Below are 27,979 nucleotides of genomic sequence, written 5' to 3' on the forward strand. Positions count from 1 at the left end.
TTCTATCAAAAGTTAGATTTAAAATATACTTTTCTTTTGGTCATAGAAATATGCTCCTGGCTTCATTTTCCCAAGATTTCTAGTGAAAGAATTCTGTAGATATTTTATTAGTACAATAGCTAATTTAATTCAGTATGACACATATCAGCTTAATTTTATATTGTATCATTTTATATAGTAGCATTTATTTCTTGTACCAACTCTCAAGGATGTTTTATCTGTTTTATATCCCATTGAATTCTCTGGGAAACTGCACTAGTTAACAATAATTTTATTACTTTATTAATTAAACGTTTTCCAACAAGCTAGCTATGGCATTTCTTATCATCAAGGGTTCCATTAGTTTTTAATGGTGTGAGACAAAATTACCATTTACCCACATGCAATTTAAGAAGCATCATTAACACAGAAAAAGCACCAGGTGGGATTTCTAATAGTTACTGTTTCTCATTTTTGTTTTTATTTAAAAGAAATAACTGGTTTTGAGGTTTTTGCTGCAAGGTTGCCAAATCCTCACTTAGTTTTTATGTTCTAGATAATTTAAAATAATGTTCTTCTATCTCCTAAGGCTCTATTCAAAAGTATTTTACTTATCCGCACATAGCTTCGTTTGTACGCAATTTCTCGACGCAGCCAGATGAGTGTGTTGTCTGCACAGTAATCATCAACAAGAACAAAGACTAAGCTACATGGTCAGTAAGCATGGTGTGTTTTAGGTGGTGGGGGTGCTAACTGGCAGGATAAAGGTCTGACTCAGATGTCAGAGAGAGCATGTGTTCCTGCAATAGGAAGCAGTTTGGGATGTAGAGTGGTGAGGTGACAAGCAGAATGCCACAAAGATTAGACTGATTAGCACTGATTTGTTCAGTTTAAATATTTACACCTGCCATGAGTCTGAATAGCCGAGATTAGACACCTCTCCCGTGTACAATGGTGATAGTAACATTGCTTGCTGATACTATGGTGGGGTGGGGTTTCAATAGAGTCAGAAGCGGAGTAATACAGTTGGTGATACAACCTCTATAGTTAGGCAAGGGGGGCATAGAAGAGAGAAAGATGTGAAGTAATAGCCTATAAAACCAAAATATTACACATATCCATAGTGCTTAAGCGTGGTAGAACTAATTCCATAAAATAGGACACATGAAGGAGTTTAACAAGGCTACATTTGGAACAAAGTGAGCCTTTTGGATTTACATTGTTAAAATAGATACCATGTCCAATTCCAACCCTGTACAGTTGCCAGACAGAGAGGTTAAATTCACTGATTCACTTAAAATATAATGTAGATGAATAATGGTGGGAACATATATTCTGAAAGTTGCTGGAAAACTCTGATCCAGAGTCTGCATGGAGATGCTCTTGTATCATGTGAAAGTCAAATGAAAAAAAGATTGTAAATATTTACCTTAAACTACAAGGCAATAATTAAATGGCAATGTAATTAGTATGTTCTATTCAATTATGCCGCACACTGACTAATTGCTGACTCAGTCTATTTACATATTAATAAATTGTCTATCTGAGGTCCCCTTTTGTTAATTTTCTAGGTTTAATAATGCAAAGTAGAGTTGCTTTTTATTTTATTAATTCTTTGTTCTTGGCAGTGGTGATTTCCTGATGGCGTGCACTAATGCCGTAGCTGCAGGGTTAGAGGCTGTCATGAGTTCCCAGATCTTGGTGTCAGTCGTTTTATTGTTGCACACTCAATTTCTTTTCATAAATGATTCTTTCTGGGGAAATTCCTAAGGCAACCCCTATCTCAGTTCCCCAAAAAAAGAGAAATCTTTTTTTAAAACATGCATCTTTCTTTACAGTATATTGGGATATTTAATTTAGGGAAGTAGGCCGTGATCTAGCAAACACTTACGTATGTGTACAGTCCCATTGAACTTAATGTACTCATACATGTTGTTTTTGAGGCTCAGGGTCTTAACTGGTTTGCACATTTGCTACAAGACGCAAATGGTAACCAGAAGATAGATAACAGAAATCCTGAATTGAGAGGGCTGGATCCTGCAGCCCTTACTCTAGTAATTATTCCTTGCACATATGAGTAGACCCATTAGTGAGGAAGAGATGGTCATATGGTAAAAGAAAAGGGGCTGAGACTCAGGAGATCTGGGGCATATTTTTGGTTCTTCCACAGACTTCCTGGGCGATCTTGAGAAAGTCTCTTAATCTACCTATGCCTTACTTTATCCATCTGGACAATAGGGATAATAATACATCCCTACCTCTCAGGGGTGTTGTGAGGATAAATACATTAAAGATTGTGATGTGGTCTGACAGCACAGTGCTGGGGACCAGGTAAGTACCTTAGAAAGATTAGATAGATAGATAGGGGTGTTGTAAGGATAGATTAATATTTATGTGAAACTCAAAAGCTCTGATGAAGAGCATTGTAGAAAAGCCTGAAAATAAACAATGTGTTGTGGGACCAGGCCCAAAATGAGCAATGTAAAACAATATTTCTACTGAGAGACAAGTTTGGCACATATATACCCCACCAGATTTTCTCCCTCAGTCAGTTCAGCAGGGATTGCCTGGAAGGAGCTCTGACAGAAGGTTAACACAAGAGCAAAAGCTGTGAAATTAGTTTTCTCCACACTGGCTGTATGGTGACAGTGCGGTGCTGCCTTCTCCTCGGGTGGGATGGGTCACTTGCATGTGTTTTTAGGTAAGATTTTCCAAACTTTCAGGAGATACTGGAGCAGGTTAGGCGCTGTAGCAGCAGCTCTGCCACGTCAGCCAGAGGAAACCTCCATCTTACAAAGCCAGTAGGAGCCATTCAGGTGAAATTTGGTCTTACAGCTCCCTTCAAAAGGGTTAAAGGAAGCTTTAGGGCATGGAGTGGTGCTTTTACTTCACAGTGGTGAGGGGAACAAGCTTTGAGGGATCCACATCAGAGCCCATCAGCAGAGTGAAGGCTCCATTCTGTCCTGGGCCAACACGACTACGTAGGGCCCGAAAAGGCTCACAGTTGCTGTATCTGTTGGAGCTCCGTTCTGCCAAGAATTATATCAATATACCAACTCCTCTTATGGTGATGAGCTTAATCCACTGCCCCATTTTCTTCCTGGTTTGCCCATTAGTTTGTTTTCCTCTCACACAGATTTGCATTCCCTTCCCATATGTATTATCTGCAGCAGTGCCACCCATTAAGGTTGTCAGTCACTTCCCATTTTAAGACCCTTTTTTAATTTGCTTAAACTTTGCCAAATATTAACTGTTTGGTCTGAAATTTTACAGGCCTGCTTCATGCTGAACTTTTTTTTTTTTTTTTTAACGTTTTCTTCCAAAGCAGTTCAGGCCTTTCCAAGAACAAGGCTAGGAAAAATAGTTTGTTTTGCCTATATTAAAAATTGTGGCAATCTTTTCTTTGAAAAGCTCCAATACTTCCATGCTCTGGAGCAAGGACCTGAAATTGGGCAGGAGGGTGACCTTTGTGCCTTTTGCCATCCTTGTGAAAACTGCCCCAAGTTATAAGCCTTTGAAAAAAAAAATCACAGCTTACACATACTTGGTAGAGACTTTAAAAGCTAGATTTCCCATGTCTACACTGGGCATGCTCCAGCCAGGGCTTGAGCAGAACTTTCCAACAATTTCAGCTCATGGCTGCTCCAGGTATCCTGTCACGCCTGTTCTTTCAGTGACTGCCCCCATGGGCCCACCGAGCATGGAAGAGGAAGCTGCCTGATTCAAATGCAGAGGGGACAAGAACCAATCTTGTTGATGGTGGTGGTGGTGTGTGTGTGGGAGCAATGGGGAGTGGGAGTTGTGTGTGTGTGTGGGGGGCACTGACAGTAGCTGGGCAAGGCGACTGGGACTAGAAACCAGGGAGGGAAATGGAGAAATAAGTAGCCAGTAGGTGGTGCAGAAGGGAGGGACTGAGGGTGGATGAGGGGGGGAAGACTGAGACCATCTGGACAAGGAGACTGGGACTGAAAAATTACTAGTGTGGCGGGGAAGAAGATGAAGGAAGAGGGGAGACAGATCTGACGAGTTGTGGTGCAGGGGGAGAACTGGGATTGGCTGAAGAAAGAGCCTGGGAAAAGGAACCAGGGAGATGCTGAGATTGGATGAGGAGCCCAGGGTCACAGAATCCCAGCATGGAAGCCAGTGGGGGTGGGGTCTGGAGGCCAGTGTCGGGGAGAGAGAGATCAGAAGAGGAGCAAAAGGGGTGAGCCTAGGAGTTGTGGGGCAAGGAGATTGGACCCGGGATGAGAAGCTTAAGGAGTGGAGACTGTTACTGGCTAGGTGAGAAGAATGGTACTGGAACAAGGAGATGGGGTGGGTAAAAGTTGGAGGGGCTGGGGCAGAAGGGGTCACATGAGGGGATAAAGGACAGAAGAATCTGGAATTCCTGAGTCTCTCCATTCCTCTGCTCTCAGCAAATATCTGTGAACCTCCACTAGCAAAATGGCCCATTCCCCTCTAGCTTCCTAAGTGGATGACAACTTGCTACTGCTATCGATTACTCCATTAGCGCAAGTGGCAGAGGTTTGCGTGGCAAAGGTGCCATGCACGCTGCTGACCTGATGCCACATGGTAGAATTCCTTTTTTTTTTTAGTTAACTTTTATTAAAATCTAGCGCAGTTGAATGCTCTCCTGGGGAATTAGTCTGTACCTGTCTGTGCCACAGTGTTCCTATGTGATGCTGGGCAAGTCACTGCAACCAGTTTTTTCACACATGCCCACTAATTGTACGTGCCTCATTTTTTCTGGGTGCCTGACTTGAGACCCAGGTGGGGGGAGGAGGTCTGAGCTGCAGACATGTTTGTGCAGCAGGGGTGGGTGGATGGTCTGGCTGGTCCTGATGATGTGCTCTTATTGGCTTACCAAACATCAGGAGGGCCCCCAACACCTGATGCTGGGGTCTAGGGTTAGATTGCCTCGTGTTTGGGAAGTGGGGAAGCTGACAAAGGGACTTAACTCCATTCTCCATGACCTATTTTACTAAAAGGGCTTGAAGTCATTTGCCCCCTGCAAGAGCCACTGATAAACCACATGCGCTGTCGTGACCTACTATGATTAAAAATCTTGTCCTTGGCCTGGTCTACACTACGACTTTAATTCGGATTTAGCTGCGTTAATCCGAATTAACCCTTCACCCGTCCACACTACAGAGCCAGTTAATTCGAATTAAAGGGCACTTAAAATCGATTTCTGTACTCCACCTCGACGAGCGGAGTAGCGCCAAAATCGATTTTGTTAATTCGAATTAGGGTTAGTGTGGCCGCACACCACCGAATTAATGTGGTTAAATTAATGGGGTAGTGTGGCCGCACACCACCGAATTAATGTGGTTAAAAACCGAATTAATGTGCTTAGTGTGGCCGCGCACAATCGAATTTATACAACCTGTTTCCCAAATTCGAATTATCTAAATTCGGATTAATCCCGTAGTGTAGACATACCCCTTGTCCTTCTGTTAGGGCTGGCAGGAAATAAAGAAACTCACCACCATTGCTGTAGATTGCCTTTAGTATTGACTTTGAATTTAGGAAGCAGTTAAAACTGCAAACGTAGCTAAGAATTCACTGGACACTGGGTGGCTATGGTTAAAGCCATTGAGTCATCTGTAACAAAATACGTTACTGAGCATAGACATATTAATATCAATGAATAATAATAACAAAGAAAAAAGATCAGCTGAAGTTCCATGTTTACTCTTGCTCTTGTTCCCTGGATGCCTGCCTGTCTTTACTGTTGCCCCACACCACCCTGAGCTCCCAGGTAAATATGCTGTTGCCTCCAGCACCGTGTTAGATTTGCCTGCCCCCATTGACTCCAGTCTCTTACTTTTCACTAATGATTGCCATGTAGCCTTCTGGAAAGTCAATCAACAGTGTCACTCCCAGTGCATGGGGAACTGAGTGTTTTGTTTTCCTCTAGGAGGTTTTTTCAAGCAGACGCCACTAAGAAGCAGTTTGATATTTTTATGGTTTGAAGCATCTATTAAAATAGAAACAAATTTTGCATTTTCTAAATGGGCGGATAATTGTTCCACGATGAAGCGAGCAAAAACATGAACAATAATGGCCTCTGCCTTAAATGCAGGCTGAACTGAACTTCTGGTCATATAAATTTCTAATTAATTTGGATGTGCAAGCCATGGAACAAAAGCTCTGATTACATATTAGAGCATGAGCTGCAAAAATAACTTCACACGCAGCTTCCTTGTTATCCAGTTTCTTGTTTACAAAGAAGTCCTGAATTGCTCTGCCTAAACTGGACAGGTACATCAGGGCCAGAATTATGAAAGGCTCAGCTCTCATTTCAGCACTGAGCTTTTTTTGAAAATCTGTTTGGGTGCTGAGTACTTGCAAATCTGGCCTGGCGCTCTTTTGAAATTCTAGTGTTATGCAGCATCTCTCTGCTGGATCTTCAGTTTTGGCTTTGCAGTCAGAGGATCTCTGTCTCAGGCCCCATCAAGAACCATCCAGAGAGCACTAATGCATGTACAATAAGTAAATAATCTGTGGCTTTTGTATATAAAGAAAAACTCCTTCATAATGTTAAATAAGAACAACTAAGGAAACTCTATCTTTAATATTGGTTGCAGCAACTCCCGTCCCAATTAACAACATTGTCATCTCTAGCAAGGCAAAAATTGTATTACAGTAAGCAGGATAAACTACTTATTGCATAATGCCCTACTTATACAGGGGTCAGACCAATGTAGCAATTTGCCCAGTAAAGCAAAGTTAGTGTGCCACTACACTGATTTCCTAGTAGGTCACATTCACCCTTGTGCAGACAGCCTATACAAAAACTATGTACTTCTTACATCCGGTAACAGCTGGTAATTAAATAGCAACCACTAAGGTATTGTGCTCAAAACCAAGCGTCCCATCCCAGGAGGGCACATATACCCCTCTAGTGAGAGACTGCATAGCTCTAGAGTGAGGTTTTTGCCATTCAGGAAAGACTCATTTTTATTAGTAAAGTTGTGTGTTGTTTGTAAATTTCAAAATGAAGCAAGGAAACTTTTTTTCCACTTATTCAGTCAGGAAAGATTCTCCTTGGTTCTTCTCAGGAAACATTTTTTTGCCTTTGAATTTGTATTATCGATTAAGGATTAACTTAGTTTTCAACCCCTACATTTTCTGACTTGTATCTGGCATTAGTATTGATAGATGGTTGGAACGGTCTGTGCTAAGGGACTGAGTGGTCGTATTCTAACCAGCTCTAGAGCTGGTTGGGAAACAGATTTTATTCTGTGTGAAAAACTGACAAAAGAAAAAAACATTAAAAATATTTTGCAGGATTTTTTTGTATTGTCATTGAAAAAGTTGAAATAAAATTAGCATTGACAACTGAACTCCAAAACAGTTTGTTTTTTAGTTGGCAAAAACAGATTCATTTTTGGTTGCCAGGGTTTCATTTCTTCATTGTCCCACACATCAAAAATGTAGGTAAAAATAGAAATTTTTGTGCAAAAAGCTCTCATTCAAAAAAGGCAAAGGATCTTTGACCCACTCTAGTCACATCTAAAGTAAGATGTCACTTCCAGTGACCTATGTCTTCAGCAAATCGATCAGACTCACACTTGGCCATAGTTCACACATTCATTATACCCAGGAAGAAAGCTACACACCATGAAAAACAGGTTGAAATGCAGGAGCAGTCTATGTTCTTAATACTACAGTTTGCCAAGACCACTTCTCTCCAGTGCTCCATTCTGTCCACTGGTTCCCCTTAGAATACAGAGTCCCAGTTCATATATCTGCCTTGTTATCCAAATCTCTGCATGGAATCGTCTTAAGAACTTAATGCAAAATTCAGGTGTTCAAAGTAGCTTTCCTCCATTAATTTCTTCATTAGAAGGCCTAAAAAAAGTAATCGCACTATTCTTCCTGGGAAAGCAAAGCGTGAGATTGTTTTTATTTCTATATTTAAATATGTGGGAAGTTCTCAGCCACTCTGCCGATAGGGCCATCTAGATAGACAGGAATCTTGGTTAACATTGTACTTTGCATTCTCAAAAGTCATGTGACTATTCTGTTGGGAGATTGGATTTGAAGGCATCTCAACACAAAGTGGTGCTCATGTCGCAATTAATTCACTTGAGGCAATGTACGCAGGCATCAAAGATTACATCAAACATCCCCTTTGGTGCACAGTTTTGTCTTTGAGATGAAGTGTATTCCACCTGCTGAAAGAGAAGAACAGGAACAGAATCTAAACTGTGAGAGGGGTGGGTGCTGCCTAGGGAGATGGAAAAAAATCCATTCCACCATTAAGGGTAAGAAATGCTGCCTGTTCCTATGTGGGGAGAAGTAAAAGGTGTGGCATGAAGCAGATGTACACTCGATTTCAGGATCTGGTGCCTGAATCATTGCTACTCTGTGGCTCTTTTGCATCAGCTTAAAGGGCAGGCATTAGGCCCACCCCAGGAATAGCCTCACCCCAGGAGAAAGAGGACCTAGGAAAGCATTTGAGGGTGGACTGAGGGCAGAAGGAACCACAGCCAGAGCAGCCCTTTGCCCTGGTGTTCTCCTTTGCTGCAAGCCCCACAGGGCTATGACAGAGGGTGAAAGAAGAGGTACAAGGCTGCAAAACACCTCCCTTTGGTCCCTGCATTGGTGCTTTTTGGTTTTCAGGCAGGTAGGGCCTGGAAGTTCTCTGTAGAAGTAGCAAAAATCCATTTCCGGGGGAGGAACTGCTTTCTATCACTCAACAGGCCAGTTAGGGACCCGAGCCGGTGGCTTTGAAGGTGTTTCTCCTCTAGAGAGGCAGGACACCTAGGGTGGTTATGGCTCTAGCCTAGGACTTGGAAGACAATTAGTTTAATTCCCTGCTCCACCACACATGCTGTGTGTGACCGTGTGCAAGTCATTTAGTGTCTCTGTGCCTCATTTCCCAGCTGTAAAATGAGGTAACAGTACTTTCCTGTGTCACAGGGGTATTCTGAGGTGTGCAGGCACTACAGGAGTGGGGTCCATGTAAGTATTATAGATAGAAAAAAAAGTAGGGTGCAGTGTCAGGGTATTGCAACAGAAGCGGCCTACTGATTTCACATTAATTGCTCTGAATATACACACCGGCATTTAGTAATAACAAGACAGGAAATATACCTCTACAGGATCACTTAGATCTTTATAACTGCCTAATAAGTGTGACATTAGTTGGTTTTGCAATTTGCATTTATAACCCTGACACGTTTGTTAGTTTCTGGTGGACATTCAGCCGCACATTAAAGTTCAGGCTAAAGCTTTACAGTAATGGCCTGTGTCACAGTTCAGGGCAACTGCACCTGTATTTCCCCTCAGTGGTCCAGCAACGATACCCACTGTAGGTTTCTGACTCACCAGCTGTTGCCTCTCTTGAGTGGAGACTCGTGCCTTACTCTCTCCTGACCAGAGTACTTCCAGGCTGTACAGTTTCCTGCCTTCACTGTATATTTCCCAGCACAGACAATCTGCCTAAACCTACCTGCTTGTTTTCTCTTCAGGGACTGAGAACAGAGTGATTGCTACAGATATCACTTAGCACACGGAGTTTTCCATGCAAATCTCCTTTATTCTTAAGGTAAAAAGCATTACAGAGAAAACACATGAAAACAATAGAAGAACCTATGTGCAGGCTAAAAAGCTTACCAGAGATCACCCCAAACATGGGTTTAGGCAGGCTAAGTCCTGCAACCCCCTCCCCTGGGAAGGCCTTGTGGTTACAAGTTCATCACAGCTTCAGTTCAGAACAGATTTAGCCCACCCTTTTAGACAAATCCTGGGGTCTTTTATCGGGTGTTTCCAGAAACAGGTAATTAGTATACACAGGGTCTCTCTCCCCATCTTCAAATGTTTGGTTTTGGAGGGGGGGGAATTTGTATTCCCCTCACCTCCAGGTATTTCCTAAGGAAATCCACTTCACACGTATTGGTCCAGAAAGACCTCTGAACTTCCTCATCCCTTCCAGAGATTGCATTAATCTTATTTTCCCACTAATCAAGTCCATACAATCTCACAATAGTATATAAGCATGTGCATTTCCAATACAATGTACCCCAAAGGTATTAACCCTACTTCAGTAAGGTTTAACTTAATTCAGTAAAGTCAATTCAGGATAATACACGGTATTGTCAGTCTGTCACAGCTTAATAATTGCTTATTCCTTTGGTATTAATTACGATCACATGATTTATGATATCAACATGCAGCGCTAGGATTTCTATTTTAAGTAATTAATAATGAACTAGTTTATTATTCTGAAGTGTTACAAATCAAAAATGTGGTAAGATTTGTAGAATTCTAGATGCTGCCAAGTGACTGTTGCATTGCTTCCTCCTACTCTATTTCTGTACATTTAACCAAGTATTGTTAAACTGATGCTTTCTTCAAACACAGCCATGTCTGATTTGCTTTTGCTAAGAAACTTTTTCAAAGTGTAAGGCTAGGATTTTCAAAGGGACATTCAATGGGAATTGTACACCTAATTCCCCGGGCTGCTTTAATAATCCAAGCATAAACCCTGTAAAAATGCATCTCCACTAGACATTTGACATAGTTACTGACTCATATTTCTATATATGCAGTTTAATTTTGAGCAGGATCATCTCCAGTGGCTTACAAAACTAACTCTCCTCCTGTTGAAGTCAATAGAAGTTTTAACATTGACTTTGACTGGAGCAGAATAAGCTAATGCTGAGCGCTACTGGAAAACCCTACCCTTAAGCTCTCTTTAATAAAACTTCTGTAGTGCCATAATAATGGTAACAAGTATAAAGGGTGGGATTTTCAAAAGTGCCTAAAAGTCCCATTGACTTTCAATAGGATGCATACTCTTAAATCATTTAGGATTTTCAAACGTGCCTATCCTAAAAGACAGGAACTTAGAATTTCACACTTAACTACAACATGGTTAAGCACAACGTAGCTGCTGACTGCTTCACTGCTAAATTTTGCAAATTATGTCTTGATTAAGCAGTAGCCTTTGCAATTCACATTAATTAGACTCTTCAGGAGATAACCCAATAAAGTAACCATCCCCTTTTAAAGTCTCCCAATGAGGGAAATTATTCTGCACTTCCATAGGTGTTATTTTATAATGATATGGACTTTACACGTTTTCAAATATTGCCACAAACCAACAAACACATGTCACAAGTGTTTGTGAACATTCATAAATGTGCATGCTAATCTAAGCATGTAGCTAAGCATTTTTATGAATAACAAATAATTTCTATCTATATATTGTAAGTTGTTTATTTAAACAGACTCAAAAAGGATGGTCTGGTGGCTAGGGCAATGAACTAGACTCTGCAGACGTGAGTTCAATTCCTGGGCCTGCCATAGACTTCCTGTATGACGTTGGGCAAGTCACAATCTCTCTGTGATTCAATTTTCCATTTGCAAAACAGAGACAATACGTCATTTCCCCCACTCTTTCTCTTCCCTGTCTATTTAGATTGTAAGCTCGTTGGGGCATGATCTGTCTCTTATGAGGTGTATGTACAGTGCCTAGCACAATGGAGTCTCGGTCATGGCTGGTGTCTCTAGATGCTACTGTAATATTACTATTGATGAATTTTTCAGATTTCAAACTGTGCATATACTTATTTTGCATGTGAACAAAATCTGACCCTCAATATCCACTTAACTCCTTTTTGCTTTCTTTTCTTTAAGATGCAGGAAAATTATCCCAGGAACATTCTATGGTAGAGATCTAGTCATCTTTAATTGTACAAATCCTTCTTTTTAGCCACCCAAGTAGCACTCATTAGCCCCTTGATGTCTAAAATATTTTTTCTGCCTGCTGGAGTGGAACATATACACAGGAGTGCTGCTTTCTTTCCTACCATGCAGTAGAAAATGGAATGTGTTTACTTTCACTTTCTGCCATCAAATTAGTGTTGTTCTGCATTCCACTCCAGTAGGCAATAAAAGCACTCCACTCCTGGGTGAATGGTAAGAAGTTAAAAAGGAGAGAGAGGGAAAGGAAAACACAGCTATAGAACTAAAAAAGGTGCTGTGGGGGAGCACAAGGGACATAATTTCATTTGTCACCAGGAGTCTGAAACAGCTCCATCTGAGAATGGCTCTAATCTGATCCAGCTGAGTGCTAACTGGAACCTGCTACCATCTGATGGCTGCTTGGTGTCTGACATGAAATAAGTTTGGTGGACGTGGGCCAGTGGAGAACTCTCTGCATGACAGAATTTATATTCACAATTGGCTCCTCTATTAGCAGCACCTACAGAGAGGCCAAGGTTTGAAACTGAAGCAACAGGAAACAAAAGATCATAAGATTTTTTTCAGTGTAGTTTAGTTCTGTATACACATAATATAGCACTTACTGATCATGGGAACCTTACCCTGCAAGCACAGATGTGAGTAATTTTATGCAGTGGTGCGGTAGCCATGTTGGTCCCAAGATATTAGAGAGACAAAGTGGGTGAGGTAATGTCTTTTATTGGACCAACTTTGGTGAGTGAGAGAGACAAGCTTTCAGTCATGTAAGAAAAGTTGTTCATCATATATACATGTTATTTGCCAAAATTACAGCCAAATAATTTTCTTACTACAGCAGAAACTGTTGTCTACCCATTTCATTCAGTAATTTTCAGTAAAGCAGGTGATATCATGGACCAAACGTATACATGAATGAAGGTTAATTTGTAGAAGATAGGGTGAGGTAACTAAGGCTGCAACCCAGCAAATACTTACACACAAGGGTAGACTCATTAGAAGCATGTTCCTACTGCATGGTTTCTTGCAACGTCCTCAGAAGCAGGGCCGGCTCCAGGCACCAGCTTACCAAGCAGGTACTTGGGGCGGCCACTTCGGAGAGGGGCGGCACATCCAGCTGTTCGGCGGCAATTCGGCGGAGGGTCCCTCACTCCTGCTCGGACAGAAGGACCTTCCGCCGAATTGCCGCCGCAGATTGCGATCACGGCTTTTTCTTTTTTTGTTTGTTTGGCTGCTTGGGGCGGCCAAAACCCTGGAGCCGGCCCTGCTCAGAAGCTGATGCTGGCTACTGTCAGCTGTGGGACACTGGGCTAGATGGGCCATGGGTCTTAGCTAGGATGGCAATTCCTGTTTGTAATCACATCGTTTTCAGCCAGATTACTCACATGCATAAATGCTTTGCCAGGTTGCGACCAAAGGCATCTAGGTCTCCCCCAGCTCCCAGGTGATATTAGCGGAAAGCTAAGAATTATACTATTAAATCTCACCACATCATTGAATACAACTGCAAAAATTCATTTCATGAAAACAATATATGGAACTTTGTTTTCTAATTTTGCAGGTCACCCAAAGACCTAGTTGTTCCTTTTGTCAGGATATGGCTGCAATTAATCCCATGGCACAATTGTTGTTAATTTAAAAAAAAAATCACTAAGTAGTCTGATTGGTAAAGGACAGTGAGTATTACCGATGTCACCTGAACACATTATGATTTGCATGCATTTTCTACTTTGTCATTAGTATATCATAAGAAACGGTGGATACTTTTCCAGAATGGGAGTTTGAGTTCTCAACTTTTTTAAATTCTTTTTAGATTGCTCCGAGAAAGATGAGAAATTATTCATCCAAGATAAGTAAGGTAATGTAATAAATCATGCTAATATTTCACTACCAGGTTTGCCAAAATAAGTTAGTTACTATATGTTAAAAAATGTAATGGTAGCAAATCTATTCTTGCTTATCCATCCTCCCACCCCACTCCTCAATTCTGCTAAGACGTGCGCATGTGCTTACATTTATATATGTGAATAATCCCACTGAAGGGAGACAACTTGCATGTATCAGGGTAGATGTGAGTAGGTCTTTGTAGAATTGGAGTCTGTACATGTGTGCATAAGTCCTTTGCTGGATCGGGGCCATAGTGCTTACAACCATCAGTAGTTCCATTGGAGTCGGCCCCACAGGATTACTTATGGTAGTATGCACTGTGCCTGGCAACCAATGTAAGCAGGATTGGGCCCTTTAGAGGTACTGAGTGCTCTCTTTTTTCACTGCATTGATAGAGTTAAAGGACTGCTCCATCTCACAGAAGAGTCTCTGCTTTGAAGTGCTGGCCCTTCTTTTCAATGTGCCCAAACATGACATAACTCCTTAGTATGTATACTTCCACATTAGTGTGTGTGTGTGCCTCTCACACCAGGCTTGTTCTGCCTTGCTACAGAAGTGTAATTCCCATTGATGTAAATAGGGGGTGACATGCCTCTGACACGGAGAAGCCTGCAGCCCCACACAGGTTGAGAGTCAATTAAAAATGTCCCTAGAAAGAGTCTCTTGGAGTACGTCTCCACTGCAGTTGTAGGGCGGTGATTGCAGGTGGCTAGGCAGGCATACCTGCATGAGCTTTAATCTGGCTAGTGCGGCTAAAAATAGTGATGACATGGCGGCACAGACCCCTGCAGGGGCGAGCAACTCGAGCTGTACCCAGGATTCACGGTGGGCTGCCCATGCTGTTGCATCTGCACTGCTATTTTTACTCACACTAACCACATTAGAGCGAGTGCAGGGACACCTACATGAGCTGCCGTCACACCTCTGACAGCAGTGTATACACACACACCTCTGGTTAGAAAATGGGACTGATCTGGAGCCTATGCCTGGTTCTGCTGTTGACTCACTGTGTAACCTTGGGTAACTTGCTTAGCTTCTCTCTGGCTCATTTTTTCCCCATCCGTAAGATTAGGATAATAATACTCACCTCACAGGGATGTTGTGAGGCTAAATCCATGTTCAGCGCTTTTAAATCCTCAGATTGGAAGCCACTATATACTGTAACTTTAAACTGTTATTAGCCACTGTCGAAAATCAATTTTTTCACAGCTTTGGGCTACTGTCTCCAGCGTGGAACCTATATGGCTATGTTTAATTGGTCCACTTGCTTTTTTATGAATTAACATGTTTGCTCGGGGCCAATTCAGTTCTGTCTAGTATATAAAGCTGTAGTAAATGTATTAATTTTCTAGGACACATGTAAAATGATCAGTCTTCATAGTCATAAAGAGCGTGTCCATTTAATTGGAATTATTTTACTGGGACCTGGTATGAAAAGTGTGTGTGTGATCAATACAATGGCATTCGCATTAACACATAATAAGAGGTGTGGTTTCTTTGTATGAAATAAGCCTACTGTTGGAACACATATAGGCAAAGAAAACATTTTTACAGTCTATGTAGCACAACTCAAGACAGCATTTTTCATAAACCAATTATTTTTTCTCTAGATGCAGTGAAAGCCTTGAAAAAGTTTTCTTGCTGTCTAACCGAGCAATGCTGCATCTTTAGATTGGAAGGAGAACTCAGAAAGTTAGTTTTTTTATTCTTCTTCATTTAAGTATTATTTTTTAATTGCAGCGTATTAAACATAAAATCTGGTACAATCTTTAAAAATAAATAGGACCTAACTATAAATGGGCCCTGTTGTGTTTTTATCTTTGACAAGCAAGTAATTGCTTCTCAAATTTATCAGTTTGTTTATGCAAAAACCATTTACCAAGCCTAGCTCAAAAGCATCAATTTCATCATTATCATCTTATTAATTTAGCCAAGCTATAACACAGCTGATTATTCCTGAGTAATATCCTCGGCAGCACATCATGTGTGGCAAAACCATCTGTACAGTACCTATTTAATAAATAAACCCTCGGCTAAATGTCTCTGTTTATTGAGAACTAATGTTTATAGAAAATATAATGGAACTCAATAAATAACTCAGCTTCATCAACCTGCATATGAATCAGTAGGAAGAACGCTGACATCATCACCTTTCAAGTACCAGAGAAAGCAAAATTACCCAAAAGAGCTATAGAGTCAATATTAAGGCATTAAAACTGCAATGAAGGCATATTAATGCTTAAAACTTCATTGTTGGCAGTAGAATTGCCACAACGGACATATTTTATAACTCTAAGAATACTTAGGCTTTATGACTGCTTCTTTGTTGAGTGCCTTGCACTTAATGTAGTTTTCCACTTTAAATAAAAAAAACCCTCAAGATCTTTAAAAAAAAAACGAAAAAGAAAATTGCTGATTCTAAGCATTCGTTTTTAAAATAATGCAAACTGCTGATTCCAATTGTTCAGATATAGAAAAAGGCAAACTTATTTAACTCCATGCTTCCTGAATTCTTATTAGTAGCAACTGGATTTTCTTAAACTCTGTTTGATAGGGGTAGGAATACTCAAAAGCATTTCACAAATATTATGAAACAAACAGTGCACATCTAAAAACATTATTAATCTAATGCCTGTTTTTAGAAAAAATAAGTTGCTGCAGACATTCTGATTGTTATTGATCTTTGGTCATTCTTGTAAAGGAATTTCTACGCAGCGCATCTGATTTTCTGTTGTACAACTGCCTTTCTGCCACAAATCAGCTGTTTAAACACAAACGTCCAAACTGTCTAAAACATAACAGGGCTTTATACCGTCAACAAATAATAATGGAGTCATTTCTTACAAATCCTTTCATTGGAGCCCCTTAGAAAACTGTTCCCTGTATATTTTAGGAATGTGCTTTCTTTATTTCTAAGGAATGTGCGCCATATAAGTGATTTAAATGAGGCAACTCATGAGGCAAATCCTGGGCTGCTGTAATTTCTCTGAAATGCTAATTTTCAAAATAAATAAATTCTATGAAACCACCTTTTTGTGATGAAGAACTCATAAATTGTCCTTTTTTATTCTGAGTCCAGCCATATTATAAAGGGAATAGCTTGGTAAGCATGTATCTATCTTAGGGCTTTCTATAACAACCATCACCAAAAAGCAACAGAGGGTCCTGTGGCATCTTTAAGACTAACAGAACCATCACCAAAGTATTCATAGCACTTCAAGCCATAAGGTAAAAGTCATCTGAGAAACTGGCTCCTTTAGCATTGTGTTAACCAAACTTTCTGTGTGTTCAACAGCACTAAATTCAGCATGGCCTTTGCCTAAACAAACTGTGAACTCCAGGGGACACATTAGTTCCTGGTACAGCTCCACTGACAATGATGAATTTTTTTCCAGTTTTATGCTACTTGGTATAATTCAAAACTCAGAGATGGGCAACGTTTGCCTGGTAAATCCTGAGGAATTTGGCACATTAGCCCTTGACTTGCAAAATAAATGAGCAAAACCCCAAACTAAACCAAAAAGACTCTATGCATGTAATACGTAATTCTCCCCACATTCCCCCCACCCCACCTGAATAGTTACATGTGTGACACGGGGCACATCTTTAAAGTCTTGTAGGGGGAGGGTCAATCTCATAAATTTCCACTGACTTTGGTGAGTCATGGAACTAAACCCACCTACCATATTGAAAATGTAGGGAGTTGTGCCTGGATGGTAGGTAGACACTTCTATGTATGATACTTCCCCTTAATATAGATAGACCTAATACCCGCTCAGTAACTAATGCAGATTGGAAGTATGTGCAGTGTATGAAGAGAATGGTATTTTTTCAGAAGAAAAATAAAAACATTGTTTTCATGATTGTGGAAGAACCTGCTACCTGGTGACAGCTGGGATTTACTGTGGCCAGCATTCACCCTGTCACGAGCGTGTACAGAAATCACGTGTGTTTGCACTCTGAGTTTCCCTGGAGAGCTTCTATCAGAGGGTGAGTGTTTAGGGCTGGGAGGGGGAAGTGAGAAGCTTGTCCCACCCTCTGGAAATGGCAGTGGGCATTGTCCCACAGACCTCAGGGGGTTCACTGGACCCCAAGGCCAGCTGCATAAAGTCCTGTGTCTCTGCGATGCTCTCAGTCTTCCCCTGTTTCACTAGAATTTGGCCCTGCTCCCCTATAGTCCCTCACTGGTTGCTAACCTCACACCTCCTCCCCTCCATTAGGGGTGTTTTGTCTTTGGCCAGAAAACTTGCCTATGTTGATGCTGACCCCTGCAGCATTAGCTTTGGTGGGGAGTCTCTACAGGCCTAAAGAGGGGATGAAGTTGTAGACATAAATGCCACCATAATATTACTGTAAAATACACTGAGCGCTTATTTTAAATAAACATTTTAATCAAATAAATTCGCGATGGGGTGGGGGGCTTTAATTTCAGTAGCAGTCACTAGGGGACATACAAACGCTACTGATGATTTTAACAACAGTGTCCAAGAGATTTTTAATGGGTTGCACTTTGATATGATTTTGTAATTGCTTTTCCCCTCCAGACATGCATTATTATTATATGCTCTTTGTATTCTGGTATAGCACCCACCGATCTCAGTAGGGGATCAGAGTCCCCATGGTGTTTGGCACTGCACATACATACAATGAAAAGACAGTCCCTGCCCCAAAGAGCTTAAAATCAATACTAATTTTAAATAAGAATTTTTTTTTTAATTCACAGCTGTAGTATGACGTATGTAGTATATCATAACAACCAATGTGTTACTGTATCATGCATGTTGCCTGAGTGGGTCAAAAGTCTATTGCAGCTGTGCCCTACAAAAGCGATACATGCATAGAGTAAATAGTTAATAGATAAGGTGCCAGCAGATGGCGCTCAAGAATAGGCAGGGTTGTTCCCGGGGTCTGTAGGACCAATGAAAGGTCTTGGTGCGCATCACAAATGGGTTCTTGTGAGTAGCTCTTTACATGCCACTCTTAACAAGTGATAGTGCTGTTGCCATTTCAGCAAATCTACGTGATTCCTGATCTTCTAGGATTCCAGATGCCTATAGCATGCCATGATTTCTAATCAGCCGCATCATGCTGGCAATGAAAGAATCACTATGGCTCTGCACTTTGTCTATCTGGGTAGATAATTCTATAATCCCCATGTAGTCCTGAGTGCTGGTGCCAGATCTGCTAAAGAAGTTTATTGTTTTTAAACATAGTGCCCCCTATGGTACCTGAAATACTTGTTGGCCGAGTTCCTTCCCGACAGGAAACATTTGGGGATCTTCTCTCCTTCAGGGTGGAGACAGAAAGGGCTGGTTGGGAGTAGGAAGGCGGATGCCCCTTCCCAAAGACCATTGAGCTGGTGGGAATGGGAGGCGTGGCGACTAGTCTCCAGTTGTGGGTACAGTGTTGGGGATAAAAAAAACGGGTGAAAGAGCACATGGCATGCATTTGTGTGAGGAGAATGGGCACGTGCAGGCCTGCTGAGATAACAGCAGCACTTCTAATCTCGCAGCCGTCTGGCTGTACATGCTTCATTTCCATGGTTCATGTGGCCCCACTGACTGGGGGAGACAGAAAGACCAACTAAAGTTGTGACACACTCAAGGCAGGTGGCCTGATTCAAAGCCTACTGAAGTGAATACAAGTCTTTCCATTGACCTCAGTGGGTTCTAGAGCAAGCCCTATAGGAGCTCTGGTACAAGTATGTCTGCCCTTGCATAACTATGCAACTCTCCCTCTCTATCACACCTGCCCAAAAATCAGTAGGTGAAGTGAAACAAACCATAAAATATAGTACCCCCTATTTTCTGTCTGGCGCTGCCTCCCAGAATCAAATCACTGGCACACGCCACCTTTTGTTCTTATTAGAGTTGGTTTTTAAAAAATCAATTATTTTATGCCGGACTTTTTTGGGGGGGGGGAATTGATCTTCAAAAAACTGTTTTCAATAACAAAAAAATTAGTTAAAAATGTTGGGATTTCAAAAATAGATTTTAACACCCCCCCCCTCTATTTTACCAAAATGTTTAAATTTTCCCTTCTTTTTTTCAGAGAAAAAGAGACAATTTCAGCCAGCTCTCATCCTTCTGCTTGTCTATGTATCATTAGTCACTGAGAGATGTGAGTTATGCGTGTGTGGCCACTGAAGGATCAGGCATTAAGGTTCAGATGAATGTAGAGTTAAAGAGACCCTAGACCGCTTGCAAAATCTAAACAAAGGGAAGCTTAAGCCCCAGAAAACCCTGAGAACAAGTTGTCCACCAAGAAAGCAGGTGATACAAAGAGTAAAAGCTCTGCTGACAGGATCTTATGCCTTATTTTTGTAAATGTGGTTATATTGGACTTGCAATGGTTTATTTGCTTGTAGCAAAAATATCTTAAATAAAAAATTGACATTGCTGTGGACCGTGAGGGGGATGGCTTCAGTGATGATATGAATCTGATTCAGTGAATTGTGGAGGCACTGATCCATAGAGGATATGAAGCTGTTAGAGCCTGTTTAGCTCAAGTTGTTGAAACCCATGCAGTCTTTGGTTCAATTTCTGGTATTGGCTAAGATCATGGCTGTCACGGTTGTACATCTTGCTTTTCTGTGTGAACGTTATTGTAGCAGACTAAGATTAACAGGTACATTTAAACAGTACGGCAACCACTATTTAAACTTATTGCTAATATAGTATAAAAATCTAGAGTGGGTTTAAGATTCTTTGCTATACTTCACTGATTACATTTTAGCCATACAATACATTTCCCTATCATTCATCCTTCCAAATGGGTTTCCCTTTCTGTACTAAAGAACTTGTGGTTAGATTTGTGCTACAGATAATATGAAAAATCTGTCATATGAATATTTTCAGAAAGCAATTCCTTCCTTTAAACATAAATGATTATTCCACCTCAGAAAGGCCACTTTGCCATGTAAATTTTACCCATGTGCTTGATATGCTTTTATGCCCAATTTAGCACATCTCTTTTAAAAATATTGCCTTGTATGGGCCCCACTTAAAGGTCTCTGTGGCATTTATTTCCCGTGTGGGCTGTACATTTTATCTCAGAATGTCCCTTATATTGAGTGCAGTTGAGAAGGGCTCAAGCTTCAGAGGTGGGATCCAGACTGGGTCTTTGATGCCACAATATAAGCTGCCAAAGAAATATCATTTGATTTCAATCATGTGATGAAACTCAGTTAGTCCAGCTCAGGAATGTACCTCCAAAAGCCACATTAACATTTTTTGCTGGATTTAGAATGATGCAAAAAGACTTTTTTTTTGCAAAGCTTTAAAATGTTCACATATATGAAAAAATGTAAAAGAAATGTTGCATTTTTCATGGAAAGATTATGTACTCAAAATTGGACAATGTTTGAATTGTTAGAATTTTGAATCAAATATTGACTCTAGCGCTTTGCTACCTGTAGATGTGTCCATGTTCCAGCAGTATGGTAGGTGGTAGCTCAAAAAAGCCAAGTTTATATAGGTATTTTCAAAGGCAATCGTTAGTGTGGATGTGGCAAGAAATCAAACATTTATCATAGTATAAAATTTCTCAATGCTACTTGTCTTTTAGGAAAAGTGATGGGAACTGAGGAACAATGCAACCTCCACCAGTAATTTAATTAAAATAAGCCAAATGTATTTCAGATCACTAAAAAGTTGTCCTATAACTGTAGCTCTAATAGAATACGGGTGAAATCCTGGCACTATTGACATCGATCTCACAACTCCCATTTATTTTGATGAGGCAGGATTTAACTTGCTGAGAATATCTTTTAATGTGGACTAAAAGTTTGGTTTTAGACCCCCACAACAAGGTTATTGCATTGTGAACACGGGTGCTGTTTAAATATGTCTGAAGGGTGGGGTTGGTATGTCATCTACATCATATGGTATTGTTTCTGCTTGGATGACTGAAACATTTTAAACAACATATAGTCAATAGTGAATACAAGACCTGCTCAAAAGAAAGGGCAAACATTTTGTGAAAATTTTCTCAACATTCAAAAATATGAATTTTCAAACCATTGAAACATTTCAACGAACTCTATAAATGGGGAAAAATTGCAAAAGATTCACTAAATTTCCCCCACCCCAATTTTGGAGAGAATTTTGAAATTTCACCAATATTTCAAATTACAAAATTTTTGAGTTCTGAGGAGTACCTTTGTTTGCAAAGAAGGGCATTGGTACAAAGAACAACCAGTCCTTAAATGTTTGTGTGAACAAAACCCATGTTTATATAGAGTGAAATTGACACTAGTGCAGATATCAAAGAAACAAGGTGGGTGAGGTAATATCTTTTATTGGACCAACTTCTGTTGGTGAGCGAGACACGCTTTCACGCTTACACAGATAGACTATTCAAGGCTAAGTGCGACCTACACCATATTATGTTGACATAAGTGATGCATAACCTTTGTGCTGTCCCTCTGCTCAGAGATGAATTTTGACCAGAGTGGATAAAAAGTGGATAAAAAGGGAATCAAGCTGTTTGGTGCTAGAATGAACATTCATTTTGCAGCAATCTGCTAACTCAAGTCATTTTATTTAATTCACTCTTAGATATGAAGTTGCTGTAACAACAGATATATTTTTAAAAAATATACTAGCCTGTCCTTTGCTCTAGGGAGAAATTGTTTCCTTTGGGTGTGAAGGATGGGTACTCTATGGTAAAACCAAAATTTACATTAATCTGGCTAATCATAGTGCCAGGGGTGACTTCAGAAAAGTCGCTTCACCTCTCTGTACCTCAGTTTCCTCCATTCTTAAAATGGGAATAATGATACTGACTTTTTTTTGGTAAAGTGCTTTGCGATTTAAATATAATAATATAATTAATGGAGATATCTTATCTCCTAGAGCTGGAAGGGACCTTGAAAGGTCATTGAGTCCAGCCCCCTGCCTTCACTAGCAGGACCAAGTACTGATTTTGCCCCAGATTCCTAAGTGGCCACCTCAAGGATTGAACTCACAACCCTGGGTTTAGCAGGCCAATGCTCAAACCACTGAGCTATCCCTCCCCTTGGGAAAAAAAGAGCTAAGGTATTATTAATTCTGGTGGAAACGATATACGAAGTTACTACATTTAATTGGCATGCCCAAGTATCTCTCTTTTGTAATCTGCAAATGTCTCAGTTATACCCATTCTTGTAAACTTACACTGTGCATATGTGCACCTTGTTTTCTTTTTGAATAAACTATCAAATCCACAGTGCCTTCGCTGCCTAATGAAACTGAACATATTTAGGACATATGTGAGCTATTTCTTTGTGAAAAGAGCCATTTGTGGTTAACGAAAAAAGTATTTATGGTTTTCCTGCTAATTTATGGGGTGGTTTCAGTTTTCTTTATAAGAGAATAAAAAAAAAGGTAGCACTGGAATTAGAGGTGTATTATGGAAGTGTGGGCTTTTTCTGTATGTTGACATTTTTGGACAATCAAAGTAACCTATCTCCATATAGAAAGAAAAATATAATTAATAATTTTTCTATAATGTACATTAACCAAAAACAGATGTTTCTTTAAGGTATTATGCTTCTTTACTGCATAAATCATTAAAGATGTGACACGAGTCCCACTTGCTGTCAGAAATTTGCTGATGATTTCAATAGGGCCAAAATTTGCCCCTATATGTCCAATCCTGAAAAGCATTCTCAATTCCAACTGACATCAGTAGTAGCTCAGTGCTCAGTACCTCACCAGATAGAACTCTAACATAACAGCACAATTCACACCACAACTGTAGTTAGCGTTTTGCTATAGTTCCCTCCTCCCCCACATGAATTTATTACCTGGCCTTTTAAGCTTGCTCTGGATAGAAATTTTTCATGGGAGATTTCAGTGTAGGTGTATTCTTTAACAAAATAACTCATTTACATACAGATGGATGAAGAAAAAGGTCTGAGATGCTTTGATTAGCTGATTTATGAAAACACATTTTTTTTTTTTTGCTATGTACATGTGAGCTAATGCTCTCCAAAATGTGGATTACTCTATCTATCCAAGTTCTTATAACCAGCCAGGTTATTTTATTGAAACCTTTGTTTTATGTATTAGGGTGCTCTTTTAGACACTCATTTTGCAACAGAAATATTTTAAGTATTTTAGCATCTAAATATATGTGGGGAGGGATAACTCGGTGGTTTGAGCATTGGCCTGGTAAACCCAGGGTTGTAAGTTCAATCCTTGAGGGGTCTACTTAGGAATCTGGGGCAAAATCAGTATTTGGTCCTGCTAGTGAAGGCAGGGGGCTGGACTTGATGACCTTTCAAGGTCCCTTCTAGTTCTAGGAGATAGGATATCTCCTTTAATTTAATTTATATAGGTCAAATAGAAGAAATGAAATGATAGACCATACTTGTTCCTTCAGAGATCTTACTATGACTACCTATCAGGTGAAAACATACATGTGTTTCTGTGACTCTAGCAATTCCAAAAAAGAGCCATTATAACCCATTGGGTAGATAGTGTGATATTAAGTGAACAAAATAATTACTAAATTACCATAAAAAGGATAAATATCAAACAGGTTCTAAATTAGAAATGTACAAAATATAGAGTTAGACAAACAGAATAATTAGGCTTTCAGGTGAATAATGTCCATACACAACAATATACGATAAACAGGGGCAGAATACACAATTTTAATGTTACACACACACATTTGTTGTACTGATTCAAACTAATGCTAAACATAGTCAAACTTAAAGCACATAAGTGTGGGAAGACAAAAAAAAATATTCTGAATAATGGTGTGGGTTTTGAAAACATTTGTGTGTGTGTGCTGGCATGCATGTACATGGGGGGCTCTCTCCTATGTGACAAATACCAGGGGAAATTACTTCATTTCTAATGAATGAGTATTTTGGATAGTTGACGTCTGAATAAAATTGATTTGTCTATACATGACCACCTGAGTCACTGAAATTACTTTAAAGGAACTTTCCCCAGTTTCCTGGATACTGTAAGTACTGTGCCTTAATAGACATTATTTAAAAAGTACGGTTTAAAAAGAAAATATTAAAAGAGCAGAAATCTGTGGATAAAAAAATTCATGGTTAAACAACATTAATACTGTGTTACAAACCATGAAATTCAAAGGGAAAGCTAATGCTATAGCACATAACAACATTGTGGGAGGGGAAATTGGTGCCAATCAACACAAAATTTTAGCCTTAAAACTCTGAATTTCCTGGCTCTAGTAGGTGTATGGCACTATATTAAGATTGGTGCAGAGCTATGTTCCTAAGCACGCATTTGACTGACAGGCTGAAAAATGTCAGCATGCTACATTTTAATACGATGTGACTATAATTTTTGATCCAAAGATGAGTTCCATTCTTCTAAACTTCAAATTCCTGCTCATCTGCAACTATGGCCTATCGAAAATGTTGATCCCAAAAGCTTGAGACAAAGCTGTTTGGCTGCTTTATGCAAAGAAGAGTATTCCTTCTCAGTAAATACGGATATTTTTCATGCTGTTTATTAATTCGGTGACTGTCAGAGGACTAAATCAGACTTTACTGACAACCGTTTCATCCTTACATAGAGCATGTACTGAGTGGAATAAAAACATAGGTGAAAGTTTTATTTGCTGTAACCTCAGTGGTAGGGGAAGTGTCTTTTTTTATTTGTTTGCTGTTAACTGATACTCAGACTTTTGGCTTTCCTTATCTTTTGCTTTTAAAAATCTCTTTGCTGACATTTTCTAAGCTATTTTACATTCAGTTTTCACTATCAAGGCATCTTTACTGTTTGGCTACCAGCCAGTCTTTCATTATTACCTGAATTGATAGCCTGGCTCTGCCATCCTTTGAAATACATTGTATTTGGCAAGAACTTTAGGGGGCACTCATGAGCCACCATCATCTTCCATTCCGTTGGTGACTCTTGCATTCTTCAGTGTGTTAACTGTATAAAGGCGTTTTACGGAGAGGGAGAAAGCTTCATGATTTACTTTTTAAAGAAATTTCTACACGTATCTGAGAAAAATACTTATTCACTTGTATACAACTTTTTCTTTGAACAGCATATGAAAATTTAGGCTGTTAACAAAGCTGAAGGATTCATTGTTCTATTGAATACATGTCTGGATTGTTCAAAGGCGTAGAAATGGGTGGGGGGGTTCCCAGCATTTTTGGAAAATCAGGCCCCTTTAATATGCTCTTAAGTTAGACATTCCAAATTGAGGCCCTAGTCACTTTTGAAAATGTAGGCCCATATATTTCTATGTAAAACCTGGGCACCAATGAAGTCAATGGTGAGATTCCCTTTGCCACAATCCTGAAAGCACTTAGCAACTCAGGTTGGCAAAGTTACTAAGGTGCTTTAAGTATTTGCAGGTTCAAATTCTAAGTGTAGGACTGGGCCCCAGGTTTTCAGGTAGTGCTTGAATTCGTACGTTAGATGACTGAACAAAGCCTGAAAATAATAATGATCCTTCGGCTGCACCTAAACAGAATTGTTCTTAACAGGGTTATCCTAAGGTTGATTTTGGCCCAAAATATGGATTTTGTACCAATAAAAGAGTTTTACTAACCTTAGAAATGTTTCGATTCAATTCTTTTTAAAAATGCTAGTGAAAACAACCTTTTGTTTCAGAAATAATTTTTTTTCTTACAACATTAGCGCCTCAGATGGAACAGCATTGGGCTGCTACGAAGGTAACGTAGTAACCCTGCCTCAGCACTGACACCTGCTGCAGTTTAGAGTTCGCAAGGTGCTATGAAGTGCTGTGATGGGGGAGAGTAGCCCCAGCTAGGGAAGGGGCTCAGATGCCATTGGAAGGCGAGACAAGGCTAGAGAAGGAGGAGGGAAGGAGAAGAATCTAGATGCTGAGTTAGTGGATGAACCAGAGCTGGGGCAGGAGGTGAAGTGGTAAGAGAAGAATAGGAGAATAAAAGTAGGGGACTGGGAAGAGAGAAGAAGGAAAATAGAAATGGTTCCAGGTGAGAAGAAGCAGAAAGAATAGAACTGGGCAGACACTATTAGAGAGGCATGTAGTGGGAGATTAAAATCTACAGATGTACTGAGGAGTATCTAGGGAAAAAAATCTGAAAGGAAATGTAATTGGTGAAAAAAGGAATTGATTAAAAAGCTGCATTAGATGAAAACAGGTCCCAAAAACAGCAAACAAGAAGCCCAACTACAAAAGGACCTGAAGTATATGAGCAGAGGTGAAAGTAAGCTGGTACGGTTTGGTACGGCGTACTGGTAAGTAAGTGGCTGTCGGTACATAGCCGACTGTACTGGCAGGGCCGCTGATGGATGGGGGGAAAAGGGCAGCTGTCCCAGGGCCCGGCAATTTAAAAGGGCCCAGGGCTCCTGGTAGTGGCCGGATCCCCGGGCCCTTTAAATTGCCGCTGGAGCCCCAGGGCTCCCAGCCGCCAACACCGCTACCCTGGGGCTCCGTCGGCGATTTAAAAGGGCCTGGGGCTCTGTGGTGTTTAGATGCTGCTTGTATTATTAGAACTGGGAGCACTGGCTTTTGGGAGTCTGAAAGGAAGTCCTGTTGAAGCTTGTTAGTACCTTGCTGCTTGATACAACAGGCTCCCAGCAGTGGCCGGAGCCCCGGGCCCTTTAAATCGCCATCAGAGCCCCGGGCAGCGCGGGCTGGGTAGCACTGAAGGGCTGGCTGGGGGAGTCTGGCCCACGCCCCGCCCCTCCCAGGGGCCCAGAGCTGCCCCCCCACACACCTTGCCTGGCCACCCTGCGTACCGGTAAGTCCGCTAAGTTACTTTCACCCCTGGCAGAGAGAATGACTGTTTGATCATCTGTTGAAGGAATACAGTTCAAAGGTATCTAATGGAAAAATGAGGCGAAGAAATCCTGCTCATGGATAAACTCGGTGAAAAGAAGTACAGCCACAGGAACGTTGAATGAAAGGAGCAGGACAAGCCAAAGAGAACCAAAGGAGAGGACAGCAAGAGTGGAGTTGGCCTTACCACCAAGGAGAGGAAAAACTGATGATACAATATATCATTGAGCCATTTCTTTTCTTCTAGTTAATAATGATGCATTTAGTGGTAACTGCACACAGAGTGGTGTGTACAAGCTCGCCAAGGTTAATGAGGTGATAACTTATAGTTAGTAGTTATTATAGTTAGTTTAGTATAACTATACTATACTATAACTATACTAACTATAGTATAGTTAGTAGTTAGTATACTTTGTAGTCAGTACTTGGTAAGAGTCTATAGTATTTATGCTCCTGCTACAATTTTTGGGTTCTCTCCTACAAAGTTCTAAAACTTTTACATTATCTCTTTAGTCTTGTTTGCTTCTGCTTCTCCTCCCAGTTAGCGTGGCCTGGGTCACTGCTGTCGCAGCAACAAAGGGCTAGGCACTTCACAGACAAACATAAGTCCTTCCCTCCAGCAGCTCCCACATCAGTGGGCTTCACC

Source organism: Terrapene carolina, unplaced genomic scaffold, assembly GCF_002925995.2.
Source record: "Terrapene carolina triunguis isolate 2854851 unplaced genomic scaffold, T_m_triunguis-2.0 Scaffold62, whole genome shotgun sequence".
Classification (NCBI taxonomy): domain Eukaryota; kingdom Metazoa; phylum Chordata; order Testudines; family Emydidae; genus Terrapene; species Terrapene triunguis.